The sequence below is a fragment of the Sminthopsis crassicaudata genome, chromosome 3, assembly GCF_048593235.1.
Source record: "Sminthopsis crassicaudata isolate SCR6 chromosome 3, ASM4859323v1, whole genome shotgun sequence".
NCBI lineage: Eukaryota > Metazoa > Chordata > Mammalia > Dasyuromorphia > Dasyuridae > Sminthopsis > Sminthopsis crassicaudata.
In genome coordinates this window covers 275214242-275226340 of record NC_133619.1, presented here as the reverse complement: position 1 = coordinate 275226340, position 12099 = coordinate 275214242, and positions in this window count along the sequence as shown.

Here is a 12099-nt window from a genome sequence, read left to right as displayed (position 1 = left end):
AGAATAAGAGTAATTTCCCAATTGATAGGGAATTCTTGATAGTCTTAAGATAGAAATAGATAATTCTCCAAAGAAGAAACCCAAAATATTCATAATTTTATGGAAAAAAGTGCTCCTAATCACTACTAATAAAAAAAATGCAAATTAAAGCAATTCTGAGGTTCCTCAATTAATGTCCATCTCTTTTCAGTTTTTTTATGATCATATAGAGGATAAAGACCAATGAGTTTGGAAATGTAGCTTAGGGCTAGGTGATGTAATATTTTAAATGATAATCAAAAGAATTTAAATTTTATCTCACAGATAATAAATGAGAAGTCGAGTCAGATATTTACATCTATACTTAAAGAAATTTACTTTGGCAGCTGTGTGGCTCGGAGTGCAATGAGGAAGACTAATTACAGGCTGTTGCAATAATCTAAATGAGAGGTGAGGTCTTAATCTAAGCAGCTGTGTGAGCAGGAATCAGGAATCAGGAATCTGATTCAAGAAATGTTGTGAAGTTAGAAATAGCAAGATTGGGCAACTGAGTGGATATGTAAGATGAAAGTAAATGAGGAGTTCCCAGAATATTGACAAGAATATGAATGTGAGACAGTGAAATGATATCTTTGACAGAAAATATAGGAGAGGGAAGGATTTAAGAGGAAAGCAAATGGGATAAGTTTTAGACATGGTGAATTTAAAATATCTCCAGAACTTCCAGTTTGAAATGTCCGACAATAGTGATCCAGGACTGAACTTTGAGGAAGAGACATGAACTGTCTGTCTTTATCTTTAAGTCATTTACATAGACATGACAGTTAAATCCATGGAAACACATGAAGTTTCCAAGATAGTATAATGAGAAGACAAGAGAGCCCAGGAAAGGACATTGGAGAATGCCCATGGTTTAGGATCATGAGTGGTCATGAGTCAGAAAAAGAGACTGAGAAGGAAGGAGCCATCAGACACATAGGAAGCTCATCAGGGAAAAATAATAATAGTAAAATCCAGAAGGGAAAGTACAGTATGCAGAAGTAGGTAGTCAACAGTATCATATGCAGCAGATAGGTTAAAAATGATTAGGATTGAAAAAAGACCATCCAATTTGGCAATTAAAAGATTGCTAGTAATTTTAAAGACAGTTGAGTAATAAAGTTAGAAATCAAATTGCAGAGCTAAACAGCTAGAAGGGCTGCAGCTTAGTGCCCTTTGGCAAAAAGAGAGCTCTCCTAGAATCAAGTAAGAGCTAGCTCTTCAAATTTGGACCAGAAAGCACCACCAAGAGGAAAATGTAAATTTATTGAGGGATTGGAGGGTGGAGCAAAAAATTCTCTAAAGCTTCCCTTTATAGAGAGCTTAGAATCTCAACTGTCTCTTCATTTCCCACCAGTGACTTGCCTTGGTTCGGACTTCACAACCATCATGCCTTTGTATTAGGTACTCTCTGGCACACATTTCTCTATATTAAACTCATTAAACTATGGGTTCCTTAAGGGCAGAAGCTGTCCTTTTTTTTTTTTTTTTCTTAGTACAGGTGCTTTAAGCACATAGTAGGTATTTAATAAATATTGACTCTATGGTATTTTTTCAGCAAAGTGTATATATCCATATAGAATGTTCAAGGAGAAGCATTGATAGAATCTCTGGAATGTTGTTCACCACTTTCCAAGGCAGACTCAAATTCCTGACTTGAGGGCACTAAGGTAACTTCTAATTTGAGAGGGGTTACTAGAATGGGAATTATCTCTCGGTTCCTCTAAATACTGGTGATCTAGGGGAATATTTGGTTCAGAACAAAGCAGATGTTCACTTATCAAGTCATTCTCCTTTAAAAGGGTAGGAGAAATGGTCTCTCTTAGTACATTTGACAATTTGACTTCTTTCCTTCCAAAAGCTAGCTACACAAAAGATCATCACAAAAAGTGAATGATAAGTAAACTTATTTTCCCAGGCATATTAATAAATAGAACTCATAAAAATTATACAGATTAGAATATAAATAGAAAATAGAGTGAATGAGCTTTCATGCTCATTTCATACATTCAGTGAGATATCTCAATTTAATCCAAGTAAAAAGGCCATAATCTCATCCAAGGGGAAAATGTACAAATTTTGGGGCAGACAAGTGATAATAACACGTTGAAGAGTCTTTGTGTCTATTTTGAAAGTCTCTGTTTTTCTCTCATACATCCTCTTAAAGACAGCTGAAGAAGAATCTCCAAAACACATAACTTATGCCTTCACACAGTAACACAGTATCATATAAACATCCTCTCTACCAGTTAAGAATGTTAAATGCTTGCCATATACTGTGCTAGAAACCCAACTTATATTCAAGTTGAATGTCTTTCTGCCTTTCTATTGGGTTTGTTTAGTCATATACAGGAAGGCTAATAATGACTATGAATTTATTTTATATTCTGCTACCCTGTTGAAGTTATATTTCAATTCATTTTTAGTTATTTCTCTCGGATTCTCTAAATGCTCTATTCTCATCTGCAAAAAAAAAAACAAAAACAAAACAAAAACAAAAAAAAAAACCCAAAATTTTGTTTCCTGTGCTTATTTCCTGAATTTCTTTTCTCACCTAAATGCCATAGCTAACATCCTCCCTAGAAAGGCTGCTAACATTTTTCTGGTTTTATTTAGATGTTTTATGAGGTGATTTGTATATTGTTCAGTCATTCAGTCATATCTATATGACTGCATGGACTTTTGTCCATTGGATTTTCTTGGCAAAGATACTAGAGTGGTCTACCATTTCCTTCTCCAGAATGTCCCCATACTGGAAACTGAAGAGGAAACTGAAGTAAACCTAGATTTTAAAAAATGTAACATCCAGAATCAAACAGCCAATCAGATCTTCCCAATTCTAAGTCTGATCCTCTATCTACTGCATTTTTTAAAAAGTAATAATTACTCATAATTTTCCTTTATCCTCTTCTTTTTTCTCCCCACTAGAATCTTCTATGAGAGAATACATGACAGTGAATAGAAAGCCAATCTTGGAAGCAGAAAGACCTTCATTTAAGACCTGTCTCTTATACTAACACTATATGACAATGGACAAGTCACAATCTCTTAGTGTATTGGGCAAGTTCCTAAAACTATAATTCAAATGAGTTGCCAATCTATTTTGAGGAAGAATTTATATAACTGGTGAAGTCACAAATTAGGATGACCCCCTTCAAAAATATTATCTTCCATGAATCAATCAATATTATTAAATGCCAACTCTGTGCCAGGCACTGTACTAAAAGCTGAGGAAACAAATACAAAAAAAGAAAATAGTCCCTGCTTTCAAGGGATTTAGAATCTAATGAAGGAAGACACATAAAAAGCAGCTGAAAAATAAAAGGAAATCAGGTGTTAGGAAAAGGGAGTAGAAGAAAAAGTACATAGAGGCATGGTGCAAAACTCAAAAAAGTTCCAAAGTCCTATAACCAGTTGAGAAATGAGGAAAAATTCTGAGCTGAGCTCCCTCCTTAAATGGAATTTTGGGAGTTCATGGCTCTACCTTTCAATTAGAGGGACAGAGGTGGTGATGAAATAGATTACCCAGATTGATCTTAAAAGATGATAAAGTTTTCTCAACAATAAGCATTTTATTAATTTTCTTTTCTTTATATCATTATCACTTCCCATTAACTAAACACTGTCCCACCTTTGAAACCCTCACTGTGTAACAAGTTAATGAAAAAAAAAAAGATATGAAAGATATACTATGCACTAGAAACTATGATCCACAGAAAATGAAAATATTAAAGTAAAACAGTCCTCATGAATGTATATTCTCTAGGAATATATTATTTGGTCATTGGTTATGTTTGAACTGTTTCTTTAAATTCTCTTGAATATATTTTCAGTGCATTATTTTCTGTAAATACATTTAGCATTTTTGTTTTTATATATTGGTTTGAATTATTTATTGCTAGTACATGGCCAGTTTTTGTAAAGGTGCCATGCGAAGTGGAGAAATAGGGATTTTCCTTATGACTTCCACTTGGTAATTAAATGAAATAGTCATTGATCTATCATGTATAATTTTTTTCTAAAATTGTATTAGATCTTAATATATTTCTTGATCATCTTCCTATTAGATTTATCTAGAACTGAAAAGAGCATGTTGAAGTTGCCAAAATTATTGTTTTGCTTTTAATTTCTTCCTGTAATTTTATTCATTTCTTCTTTAAGTATTTAGATATATGACATTCAGTAAATATATATTTAGTATTATATTTTTCATCTATGGAGCCCTTAAACATAATTTAATTTACCTGATTATCTCTTTTCTCCTTATTCAAATTTTCTTTTTTTATATTATAAACTTGACAAACAAAAACAACCTTGAACTTTTTCTTATACAATGAAGTACAGAAAAGATACAAACCTGTTTGAGGATCATATTTATGCATATGTATACATAATTATATATTACACACACACACACACCTTTCAAATTTTACATAGTAGTTACAATTTTGTCCTATATGTATCTTCTCCTAAACTTCTTTATATTCTCCTTTCTGTGTTTTTAAGGATGAATTAATATTCTTTTCATTCTTTTCTCTCTCCTTTTGTATCAATGTAATATCGTCCTTACTGCCTCCCTAAGTCCCCATTTCCAAAAAAGAAATAAAGCTCCTACTTTTTAATAAATCTATACCGGCAGTAACTGAAAATGTACATTTCATTTTATCCTTCTAATCTGCAATTTCTTTGCCAAGATGTTAAAGGCATATTTTAACCATCTTCTTTTAACCGTCTTCTGAAGTTATTATTAGCCTTTGCTTTGATTATAGCTTTTAATTCTTTCACAATTCTTTTCTTTTACAATGTTGTAGTCATATAAGTTGTTCTTCTGTTTCTTCTCTTCACTCTGTATCAACTCATATACATTTTTCCAATTTTTTCTGACTTTTTCCTTTCATCATTTTCCTTACTAAATAAATTCCACTACATTTATATACCATATTTCCCAATTGATGACAGATATCATTTTAGTTTTCAATTATTTGCTAAAATGAAAAGCATTACCATCACTATATTGTACATTTGATTTCTTTTTCTCTTTCTTTGATCTTTTTGGGATAAAATCCTATTTAAGTGTATCATTAATAAAGGATATGTACAAATTTAGTGACCTTTGGAGTACAGTTGGAAATTATTCTTCAGAATTGTTGGAACAGTTCACAGTACCACCCATCGGCCCTTAGAAAGCTTGTCTTTCAACAAGCTCTTCCAAGAGCTTTTATTTTGCTTTTTTTGTCGATGTCATATCAATCAGATTTGCTTAAATTTACACTTCTCTAACTATTAATGGTTTGAAACATTTTATATGATTGTTGATAACTTGTCTTTATAGTTTTGAGAACTGACTGATCATAGTCTTTGACCATTCATCTATGTTTTTCAATTAATGACTCATATAAGTTAGATGTAAGATTTTTATCAGATGACTTTGCTGAAAATATTTTTCAGTTAACTTTTTCTCTTCTGATTATTTTGTTTGAACAAAAACTTTTCAATTTTATGCCCCTCCCCAATTGTCTTTTCTATTTTCTGTGATCCTCTCTATATCATGTTTAGTCAACAATTATCCCTTTATCAATAGTTGTAAAGGGTATCTCTTAACTTGCTCTTCTAATTTGTTAATGATAATAAGTCCTATGTCCATTTGAAGTTTATGATTATAAACAGTCTAAGATGTTGATTTTAGCTTAATTTCTGCCAGATTCTTTTCAAGTTTTCCTAGTATTTTTGTTCAATAGTGAATATGTAACACCAGTAATTGGGATTTTTAGGCTTATCAAACATTATGTTGATTTACTTCTGGATCTTTTACCTAATCTGTTTCATTAATCAGCTTTGCTATTTTTAAATCAGTACCAAATAGTTTTGATGATTATTGCTTTGTAATATAGTTTGGAATCTAGGATTAATTTACTTTCTTCTTACTTAAAAAATTTTTTTTCCTTTGAGATTCTTTTACCTTGTGCTTTTCCAGATGAATTTGAAATTATTTTCTTCTGGTTCTATAAAGTGATCCTTTGTTGTTTGGCATGGAACTAAATCAAAAAATTACTTTAGGGAAATGTTGTCATTTGTATTATATTAGCATAGCCCAATCTAAGCAATTATATTTCCAATTATTTAGACTTGTCTTCTAAAAAAGTGTTTTGTAATTATATTGTAGATTAAAATGGCTACCATTTATATAGTGCTTTAAGGTACTTTACAAATTTTATCTTATTTTATCTTCACAACAACCCTGAAAGATAGTTACTATTATTATGTCCATTTTACAGATGGGGAAAATGGAATGGACAGACTTGCCCAGCTTCACATAACTGGCAATCTGAACTATTAAGTGCATCATTAGTAAATAATATGTATTAATTTAGTGACTTTTGGAGTACAATTAGAACTTATTCTTCAGAATAGGACTTTGGAACCTTCCCTATAAGTAATAGACTTGTCTTCCAACAACCCTTCCAAGACCTTTCATTTTGCTTTTTTGTCAATGTCATATCAATATGATGTGAAACATCAGAGTTGTTTAAATTTACATTTCTCTAGCTATTAATGGTTTGAAGCATTATTGACTCCACTTCCTATCTATACTCTCCACTGTGCCACCCAGCTGCCTTGGTAGGCAGATGTCTTAGATATTCTGTAGTTATTTTGAATAGAATTTCTCTATCTCTTCCTCCTGGTTTTTGTTGATAACATATGTTGTTCAGTCATGTCTGACTCTTTGTGACCCAATGGACCATAACATGACAGATCCTTCTATTTTCCACTATCTCTCAAAGTCTGTCCAAGTTCATATTCATTGTCTTGATGACACTATCTATCTATGGCATCCTCTCCCATTTCCTTCTCCTTTTGTCTTCAATCTTTCCCATTATCAGGATATTGTCAAATGAATCCCATCTTCTCATTATGTGACCAAGTATTAAAGCTTTGGCTTAAGGATTTGACATTCCATAAATAGCCTAAATTAATTTCTCTAAGTATTTACCGATTTGACCTCCTTGCTATCCAACTGAATCTCAAAAATCTTCAGCACAGCAATTCAAGAGTGTGCTCAGCTTTCCTCTCAAAGCCATGTTTTACTACTAGAAAAATTAAAATTTTGATGATAAAGACCTTTATTAGCAAGATCATATTTTTGCTTTTTAGTAGCTGAACAAATTTGCCACAAGTTTTCTTCTAAAGAGACAGCATTTTCTAATTTCATGGTTGTAATCACCATCTGTGATCTTTGAGCCCAAAAATATAAAATCTGATACTGCTTCCATTTCTTCTACCTCTATTTGCCAGAAAGTTATGGGACCAGTTGCCAAGATCATAAGTTTTTTCTAAGTTAAGCTTCAAGCTAGTTTTTATGTGCATACAATATCTTGGCAAAGATATAGAATGGTTTTCAATCTCCTTTTCCAGTAGATCACCTTTTGCCAGAAAGGTACTCTACTATGACCTATCCATTTTGGGAAACCCTCATAGCTCAGTTTCATTGACTACTCAAGTTCTTCCATCACAACAAAACAGTGATCCAAGGGATTAGTAATATATAAGAAGGCTGAAAATTAATGTGGATTTATTTTATATCTTGCTATGTTGCTGAAATTATTGTTTCAATTAATTTAGTTGAATCTCCAGAATTCTCCAACTTAACCATTATAAGTCTTCAAAAAGTGATCATTTCCCCTATCCTTTTTGCCTGTGTTATCAAATTATTTTCTTTGTCTATTTGCTATAGTAAGCATTTCTAAAGTTGAGTCAATTGTTGGAATGACAATGAACATATTTGCTTTGCCTCTAGTCTTATTGGAGAAAATTGTTCTATTTCCCCATTACAAAGAATCTTAACTCTTTGGTTTATATAGATTTTTTTTAACCATACTAAGGAATAGTTTATTTATTGTCATGCTTTTTAATATTTTAATAGAAATAATTGCTATATTTTCAAAAGTCTTTTATGTATCTATTGACATAATTATGAAATTTAAAATATTTTATTATCAATGGAGTCTATTATTTTTATGAATTTCTTGCTCTGAATGTCTGATATAAAATTATGTCATCATATATCATCTTTTTAATATTATTATAGCTTTTGTTAATATTATATTAATAATTTTGCTTTAATATTGAGAAATTTGGTCCGTAAATTTTATGTTTGTGCTTTATTTCTAGCTGGCTTAAGTATCAGGATGATATTTGTATCATAGATGGAACTTGGTAGAGTATTTTTCCTCCAATTGATCAATGATGGACAGAATCAGCTACACCCAGAGAAGGAAAACTGGGAAATGAGTGTAAACTGTTTGCATTTTTTGTTTTTCTCCCCAGGTTATTTTTACCTTCTGAATCCAATTCTTCCTTTGCAACAACAACAACAACAACAACAACAAAATTCAGTTCTGCACATATATATTGTATCTAGGATATACTATAACATATTTAATATGTATGGGAATGCCTGCCTTCTAGGGGAGGGGGTGGAGGGAAGGAGGGGAAAATTCGGAACAGAAGGGAGTACAAGGGATAATGTTGTAAAAAATTACCTATGCATATGCAATGTCAAAATGTTATAATTATAAAATTAATAAAAAAAATTTTTAAAGAATATTTTCCTCTTTTTTCAAATATTTTGTGTAATATTAGAATTGTTCTTTGAAAGTTTGAAAGTTCTTTGAAAGTATAAATATATCTGATCCTGAGGATTTTTCATTTATAAGTTGTTAAATTAATTTTTCTGAAGTTAGATTATTTAAATTATCTATTTCTTGTTCTGTTAATATCAGTGTTTAAATTCTTTGTAGATATTCATCTGTTTCATTTAACTTATCACTTTTGCTTACACATAACTGGGCAAAATAGTTTCTCATTATTTCCTTTATTTCTTCATAATTTGTTATGAATTCTCTCTTCATTTTTTATATCAGCATTTTGAATGTTTTATATATTTGATTAATCCCCATGACTCCTAGTTTTATTTATCAATTCAATAATTATTTTTTTAATTTATTTCTCTCTTTGACTTTCAGAATTTAAATTTTTGCCTTTGGTTGTGATTTAAAGTTTTTTTCCTTAAGTTTTTTAATTGCAGGTCCAATTATATAATTAGTTTTTTCTTTATTGATAAAAATGTTTTCGAGATATAAATTTTCTTTCAAGATTTGGCTACATGTACCTGTGTCTGGTATAGCTTGGCTATAAGGATATTCCCTGTTATTACTATTAATTAGTTAGTAGAGACTTATCACATTTAAGTTTTCTAGATGAAAAAACTCTGAACTCCTTCTTATCTTTTTTGATAAGTTTTTTTTTGAATTATCCCAAAGGAAAGGAAGTCTACCAACTGACAGGCATTTGAGTTACTTCTGCAGAGTATACAGAGTCAGTGAGGGAACAAGGATCTAGAGGCCGAGGCAATTCTGTGCTGGGGAAAGAACAAGGGCTGGGGAGGATCAGCTGGACCGATATTCTAAAATAGTCTGTTCTTTTCAGGAATCCGTTCTTCCCCGCCAAAGAAGCTCCTCCCCTTTCCAGGGTAGCATCAGTTTGTCATGGTCATGGCTTCTGGGGAGCTGGGCAGTGAAATGCTTCGTTATAGGCGAAGGCTAACTTTTACCCTAGTACACCAACTGGGGATAGGTGGAGAGCCGCCTGAGTGAGGGCCCAGCACAGCAGGGTATAACCACTGAATTGGACACTGGTTGCAATCCCTAATTATTCTTCTTATGACAGAGGGTCTACAAATTAAAAATTAGCTTTTATTTCTAATATGGTAAATATCCATAAATAGAACCCATATACACAAACACTCTTTGGACAGACCCTCAATGATTTGTACTAGTATGAAAGTCCAAGAACCTTGTGCTAGAAGATCTCCTGTTACTAGTGGCTGTTGAAGTCTGGTTTGTAAGCCTCTCTTGTGGCAGATGGGTTAATTAGTTAATCAGACAAAATGGTATTCCTCAGGAACTACATTTTTAAAGGTCGGAATCCACCGGAACAGCAGAGGAGTCGGCCTTCCAAGACCTGACCCAGAGGCCTCAGTCTCCTAACCTGCACATGTTTGTGAGGAATATAACCATCAGAGGACCCAAGGCAATTGTGGTTTCGCATATACCATTTCCTTCTATCGTGAGAAGCCTCCTGTATTCCACCTGTCTTAGCAGAGTGATCTTGCTATCACCCAATCCATACTAGACAAGTCTGGACCCGGAGAGATTGAATGGCTTGGTGCCATCTGTTTAGTAGCAAGTAGTGTTTAGTAAGAGGAGAGCAACTACTTTTCTTTCTCTTTATATATTTTTATTTTGTTAAAATTTCCCAATCACATCCTTTAAAATTTGAATATTCATTTTTTAAAATTTTGGGCTCCAAATTTTCTCCCTTCCTCTTACCTGACAATTATGCATGTAAAAGCAACTGCTTTTTAAAAGTAGTGGCGTGAGTGGTTGCTTTGAGCTCACAGCTCCAGACACTAATAATGGCTTGTTTAAATCATCCCTCTGTGCCTGCCAGAGGCTTTGCCTGGCCTTAGTCTTTATGAACAGAGCTTCAGAAAGGGACCTTGCAAGGCAGCAGGCTGCTGGATAACCTGCTTTACCTCTTTCGGGGATATAGCCTGTTCTGTTCTTTGAATAAGATGGCAAATGGGAGTTATCAGACTATCCGTGTAGGGAATGCTGGTTTTCCAAAACCTAAAGAATCCGTTTAAATCTCTGGGCATCTTTGTTAGACGGGACAGAAGAAAGTTTCTCGAATCTTTTGGATTTTCTCCATGCACTGTAGTCCCCAGAACTTGACGGAGCAGGCTAGACCCCTTCCGGCTCATACAGGCCCCTCTCTGATGCGGGGATTCTGCCGCCATGGCTTCCTCGGGTCTGGTCCACATTACGTCAGCAATGTAGTACTGTGTGTCCTTAGTAATGGAGGGAGGCCTCTTACAGGTTTAACACTGAACTCCTTCCCGGTAAAATCAGACCGCCGCCTAGTCTCGGCCACTGGGACAGGAAAAAAACACTGGCAGGGTTGATGGCCCAGTCCCAATCACGCTACAACACTGACAAGATCAGATGCAGCTGTAGGAACCGCGTGGTAACTTAGCTCTCTGCGGTCCCTGCAGGTGCTGAGTCACTAGAGAAGAAACATTTGTCACTCTTTAGGAGTCCAAGATTATGTGGTACTGACTATGTGGGACGGTTCCATGCGGTCCTCTTCACAATGACATACCCGGCAACTGCAGAAAAGGCCGGCACAGACCCCGCACCCAGCACTCTTGCCCTCGGTGTCCCCCCTGAAGGGATCTAATGGGGCAGGGGCTTTGGAGGCTACCTCAGCTTTCTGGGGGTCCCTAAGGACCCCCGTGCTTAACTTCCTCGGGGCAGATTTATAATTGCCCCCACGAGGAGGCCATCAATTACTTTATCAGCCCCCTCTCAGGAGCCACTCCCAAAGCTGCTTCCCAGGGATGGAATCTCGCTCCTCCGCTCTGCGGACGTGGATGACTAGCTGTGAAAACGCCCGGAGTTGGGAGATGGGCTTGTCTAGGTGCCGGAGTGCGCGGGGAGGTGAAGGCGAGCTGGATAATGGGAGGGAATGAGAGGGGCAAGATTATAAAGGTTTGGAATACTTAACAGGATTTTATATTTGATTTGATCCTAGAGATTATAGGGAGCTACTGACGCGGGTAGGTTCGGGGCGGGCGGCTATTTGACACGGTCAGACCCGTGCCCTAGAAAGATCCTTTCGATTTCTGAGGCGGGGGCTACTGCAATCGTCCCAGCAAGAGGCTATGGAGGCCACCCCAGGGGGTGGCAAATATCAAAAGTGAAAAGGAGGACGGGGGCATCAAAGAGATCTTACAAAGGTGAAATGGACAATGGACGAAGGTGAAATGGAAAAAGTCAAACAACAGATTGGATCTGAGAGGGTGAAGTGTGAGGGGTCAAGGAGCATACACTAGGTTAAAGGTTAAGTAAATTAGGGATTGAATGCTCTCCAATACCAAGCACTAAACCAGCTCGGCTCGGCTCCCTCCCCTCCCCCGTCCCTTAGAGACTGCTTAAATCCTTCCGCATTTAGCTAAACCAG